Genomic DNA, 6557 nt, shown 5'->3' with positions numbered 1-6557 from the left:
TAAAAGCATGAACTAAAAACATACTAAAGTCTCACAGATTCCTTTCATAAATAATAAATAAAAGTAACAGAAAACCACACGATACCAACAATAGTTTTTTCCCCCGAAAGACAACACACTTTTGTCTGTTTATTGTAATAAGTGATTGATCTGTTACTCCAAATGTAATATCAGTTCATTAATGAATGAATGAATCAATTGATTCATTCATTAATTAATATAATAAGAGCTCATTCACATTGCACATCATCTAAACTACTAATACAGTGATTTATAAAATGCGTTTATATCTAATAAAGGTAAATAAAATAAAAGACTAATAAAATGTATTTACGCATTCGGCATTACTAAATATAACAGTGTTTGGTTGTTTCAAGGCGGTTTACAGCTCAGGCCTGTTAGCATTTGGCTGTATTTAGTTCAGACTCGTTACAGTACAGGAACCAATGAGATCCGTTTTTGTCCTTGCCAAGCATACGGTGAATATTGCTGTAAACTTTTCATATGAACTTCATTTCTCCATATCTCCTATAAATCAAGGTGGTCAGAAGAAGCAGAATGTAGGCTAGTAGTGATGGGAATATCAGTGAGCCAGCTCAAGCACTGACTCTTTTGATGTAGAAAATGTCACACAGACAAAATAGTTTGTAATCTTTCGATCATTAAACAGCATGATAGTCTATTCTAAATTTCTATACTCACAGGACCTAGTTATGAATAATTACTCTGTGTGAAATTGCTTCGATAGTGTTAGTGAATCATGAATAAATCCCTCCCATCTTAAAAAAAAATCTTAATTCCTTTTTATCTGTATAGTTCTTTTAACGACAGCTTTGTCTCAAAACAGCTTCAAAGAAATGAACAGATTACATATAAATTCATTAATTATTCTCTATAAATGTATACCTAATGACTGAGAAGTGACTGCGGAAAGGAAGAGCTCCGTGACCTGGTGTGAAGGAGAAACTTTAAGAGGAACCAGACCCATAATCAACCTCAACAATGAATGTCCATCCATTGTAGTTCCATTACTGTTCAGTTTATAAAATGTTCACAGATGGACACTTGCATGCAAAATTGTGACAATTGTACCCCCAAGCCATTGCAGCTAAATGTTCATACTTAAAAATATCCTCTGCATTTGAAATATTTGCATTAAAAGCCTAATTTAGAGTTGACTGAGTCTTGAATGACACTTCGCTGAACTGTATACGACCAGACACACAATATCACTTAGTTACTGCCAGCTTATGATGTGAGGATGTTGCTATTTAGGAATACAATGGGGGGAGCTGAGCTGTGGCAAATTTTGTTGTCCTGGCGGTCTGTCCCAGAACTTTTATATGTAGTGAACACTATTAAAAAGCATTTATTTAAATACAATTGATTGCTTTTCGAACATTTGACGCTACAGAGCACCAAGCACCAGGACAGCCAGGAACAAGAAGAAGTTTCTTCCCCCAGGTAATCTATCTCATGAACACTGAAATGCTCTCCCTATTGTGCAATTAAATAAAAATATGTGCAACACCACTTCTGTACCTTCTGTGCAATATTACTCTTTATTTATTTTTATTTATAAAAATGTGCAATAACACTTTTTTTTATTCCTTATCATTATTTGTATTACTTTGTTCAATTTTAATTATCATAAATAAATAAAAAACGTGCAACTGGAAGCTTCTGTCACCTAAAAATAATTCCTTGTAAATGCAAACATTCTTGGTTATTCTGATTCTGAAATTGCTAATATTCTGAATTATTTTTCCTTTTATCAAATCCAAAGTAATAAATAAATAAACAGACAGACAGACAGACAGACAGACAGACAGACAGACAGACAGATAGATAGATAGATAGATAGATAGATAGATAGAAAATAAATAAATCACAATCTACTAATATACTTATTACAATCAGAAACATTTTTATTGGCAGGTATCATGGGTTGCATGTACAGGAAATTTAATAATAATAATTATAAACATATGAAATGTTATAAATACTAGGAATATTAAATAATACAATAATAAATAAAGATAAGGATAGAGACATTAACTATAACTATATTATTGACTTCTGTCCAGTTTGACTGCTCACTAAAAAAAAAGTCCTACTCGATGAACAAGCGTGTAAATAATGTCAGGTTTATGTCTGTTTAGCAAAAAAAAAGAGAAAAATAGCTCTATAAATCCATTATATAGTCATTAATACAGCACAACATTACTGTACATACTAGAATACTGATTCTAATGTTGGAATAGCAGGATTATATTCCTGTAATAAAGGCCGTCCGTTTCAAGAATCTATCCGTCTTCATTCCTTTATTAAGCCACATTCGTTTCTGTTTTGTTTACAGTACAATATTTGAAGGTTTCAACATTAAAATGAGCCTTCAGGAGTCGTGGTGATTCGACAATGCTATAGCGGGACAAGTAAAATAGTGTCTGTGTGGAGGTTTTTAATGTCGTGTTTTTGTTGTCATAAGACAAAGAGCAGTGTACACACACGAGCGCAAAGATGGACAGTAGTTGCATTCTCGGTGTAGGAGGTCAAAGGTCATATCCGGGCCATTTGTTTGCCCTTTGTTCATTGTGCCTGCCTGGTGAAAGCTTGCCATGGTCTCAAGTGAGAAACAACTCTGTGCCTTATGGGTGTAAATAACAAACATAGGTTTTTATTTTGATATATATTTTGATTATTATTAGCCTGTTCATTTATATATACAGTATATTTATTGGAGTGCATTTGATTACATATCAGAGATGTGATTGCTGCAATATTGTACCCCAAAAAAGGAAAAAAAAAAAAATTCTTGTCATAATGAATGAAAGCCACTAAAGGGAGCTGTTCGTTTCTCTCCTCCTGCTGTATATTGACTCCTCCTCATTGTTTGTATTGTTTCCAAGTTCACTTCTTGGAATAGGCCCCTACTATTTATAGGGGCGAATATAAATAAACACAGCGACAGTTTTGATTGGTTTGATTTTTAGGTTTATTTGATAGAGAACACACAATAAATCTAAACCAGGAAATCGCCTGGTACCTGGACTTCTCTTTCTCTGTCTACATTTCCATCTGACTCTTAAATACAGCACATGATCACTTTTCATATCTATTTTTCGTATCTTTTCTATACTTTATAATTATGCTTTATACTTTTATTTATACGTTATACATTTGTCTTTCAATTTTTTTTACATCCTTTTTCTATTTTCACGTCGTACATTCGGAAAAAGAATTTCACCACAAGTCCTAATCTTTACGAATGTGAATGTGACGGGGGAAAAAAATAATAGAGTTGTGCGCTCGATTTTCTGGCTCAATTTTCACAAGCGTGCACATTTTACGTACACATACACGTAAGAAATGCTTTCAAAAATGTTAAATATCAGTGCCGTTTTCATGCATGTTACTGTACACTGATATTAAACGATGCAAATAGGTTGCTTTTTTTTTTTAGTCCAGCATTTGGAGGAACACTCAGCCAAAGTGGGGGCTAAGTCGGCCTGCTGACCTGACGGCATGATAATGTATGCAAATAGACAGGCAGGACCGGCTTGAACAAGCTGAAGCTGGCCGAATCCTGAATGTGGCGCTCAACCTCGCACTCGCTCGCTCGTTCACTCAAACACACACACACACACACTCACGTGTAGAAATGTGCTGTACTGTGGCCTGTGACTTTCAGGTGGTTCTACCCACGACCAATGACGGCTTTGATCTCTTTTGTAGTTGACTCACTTTCTGGCTAGGTTTCTATTTTGACTTGAATTTCCGTTTCCTTTCAAACTAAATCTACCACAGGTTTCACAATTGGTGTTATCAAACAGCCCTTGAGCGTAAACGGTATTTACTCCTGAAAGACTGTATACTATCGTGATGGTGTTCCGGTTAGTTCACTTCATTTTACACACTAATTTTTGTGGTTTTAAAACTACAGCTATGAAGATGACGTGATTGGCTGCTCAGTGCGTTGTGTTGTGCTCAGCTGCTCAGTGATTGTGTTCAGTGCATTTCGTATTTCATGCACCTTTGACGTGAACGTGCTCGTAGCAAATTGTGTCAAGTTTGTGGACATCTCTTACCATAAAACTGGTATATGTTTTTTGGAACATCCCATACCAAATTTAATCCCCATTTTCTTATAATAAACTCCACTCTTCTGAGCAAATGTTCCACTAGATCTTGGAACTTGGTTCTCAAAGGGATTAGTAAAGTGAGGTACTAATGAAGGTGAGTTGAGGAGGTCTGGGGTCAGTCAGTGTTCCAATTTATTCCAGTTTTAATCAATAGGTGGTCACACAAGATCTTCCACTCCAACCCATGCAAACCATATCTTCATGGATCTGAATTTGTGCACACGGGCATTGTCGTGCTGGATCAGGTTTGGGTCTCCCAGTGAATGATGCCGCATCTAAAGACATCCATATACAGCTGTGTGACATTGTGGTAGCAGTTTGGGCAGGAGACACATACAACTGGAAAAGTGTACAGTGTGTATGAGTAAACACACAACACTGAATGTGAACTATTAGCCAGAGGAGTCACTTCAAGCAAGTTTGTTTAAAAAATGCAGTAAACATAACCAACATTTCACATTAATTGTGGCTTCCTAGGAGAGGCATGTAATACGACTTCCTGTGGAGTGCAGACAGTACAAAATGAACGTGTTCTCTTCTCACAAACCCCTTTTACCCCTGACTGCTTTGAAAGGAACATGCCGTGCTCGGGTTGCCCCAAAAACACAAATAAAGCGCTAGGAAACTAACGTCTCTTCACTCTGCACTAACACATTGCTCTATTGTGTCAGTGTTCTTTTGGCTTCTTACACAACACTGCTGAAAAGACCAAACAAAACAACAAGAACAAAAAAAAGGCGACACAAAAAAAAAGTCGGATGCTGCAAAAACAATTTCTGGTGAACTTTTTTTTCCACAAATCTTTTACAAGCTGGCATTTTCTTGTATAAACCAGGTTCAATTCCAATATTTAAGTTTAAATAGTTGTCATGAACAATAAAATGACGTTCATGACCACAGACCGAGTGCGATCAGTTCGTCGATGTGTAAAGTGTAGATGAAATTTATATTGTTACGTTTTTTAAAGAAAAAAACATTTCCTGTGAACAGAAGAACAAGTCATGCAAATTCCACACCCGTTCCTGTCGTTCTATCTTCTCAGAAAGAGACTTTCCATTTCCTAGAAAGCAGAGCACTTCAGGGCACTGCAATCAACCTGGAAATTTCTTGACGTTGACTTTGTACACTGTACAACAGGTAACCATTAAAGAGCTCGTGTCAGGTCTAAATACGGCGAACAATCCCGCTCGTTTATCACAAAGCTCTCATGCAAAAAAGCTAAATTATGGAAAAACTCTTGTTAAAGGGGATGCACCAGAGCGAGGATGCATTGATCCTGCATCTCAGGATTTATATATTTATTGCAAGGAAATTGCGAAGCATGCACATGCGATGATCACTTGATCAGGATCACAGTTTCATGTGCCACCACGTGCACTCACTCTGCTGCAATCACAAGCTAGTTAATCATTGTATATGTTTTCCTTTGTTCTGTTATTGCTGCACTAAAGTCCTTTTTCTCTCTCCTCCCTATATCCTACACCAAAATCCTGTATTTTTCCATCAAGTGACGAGTTGCACCACGTGATAGTTCTTTGGAGGGAGGGGAGGGAGGGGTGGTTGTGTTGTGGTGGTGAGGGCGCCTTGCGGGAGCTGGAGGAGCATGGGGAGGGGGAGGAAATCACGTGGTCGTGTGAAAAACTCTGTGTCAAAGTCACACGCTTTACTGTAGGACCCACACAAACAAACGAAACCGAAGAACCATAATGGACTGTTTATGTTTTAGGTTGTATGATTTTTTTTAAGTCGACATACCGCAGGTTTATACACATCCCCCCCCTCCTCTCCGGGCGGTTTAAACGTGCCCGCGACCTGCACGCCTGTCTCTCATGCAGAGGCCACGCCCCCTCGGTGGCGAGTGGAAAATTACCAGCTTGCTGACAATCAGCCCTAAATAAGTACAGGTTCTGTTCTGATATCCGCTATATAGGAGGATCGATCAAATCTATAATTCGATTATTGCTGCCTTTTTTCCCCTTTTCTCACAGATGTCTAGTAAAGGATATTTTTTTATCATAGTAGCGAGTCTATGGGAGTTAATATAGAAGCGTTTCCGGTTCTTTATTTATTTAAAAACATACAAAATCAGTATCATTACGTATCGGTGAATAATTTTTATTTTGTATTTATCCTGCGAATAAATAGTAAATAAATAAAAGACTGCAGCGCGCGGTTTTTTTTTCCTCACAGAAGGCGGAGCTGTTGAGCAAACATATGGGGGGGGGAGAGGTGGGGTTTATTTTGGTTTTTTTTATATTTTTTGATTGACATGCATGCGAGCTAATGGGAAGCCAGCGCGCGCTCGCTCGCCGCGTCCCAAGCCAATGGCGTTGCGGCACGGGTGGGGGAAGTAAGGGGAGGGGCTGAGGGAGGATGAAGGGGGCGGGGCGTGACGTTGATCCAAACTTTTCGCGG

Source organism: Silurus meridionalis, chromosome 8 (assembly GCF_014805685.1).
Source record: "Silurus meridionalis isolate SWU-2019-XX chromosome 8, ASM1480568v1, whole genome shotgun sequence".
Taxonomy (NCBI): Eukaryota; Metazoa; Chordata; class Actinopteri; order Siluriformes; family Siluridae; genus Silurus; species Silurus meridionalis.
Note: the sequence above shows the minus strand (reverse complement) of the source record.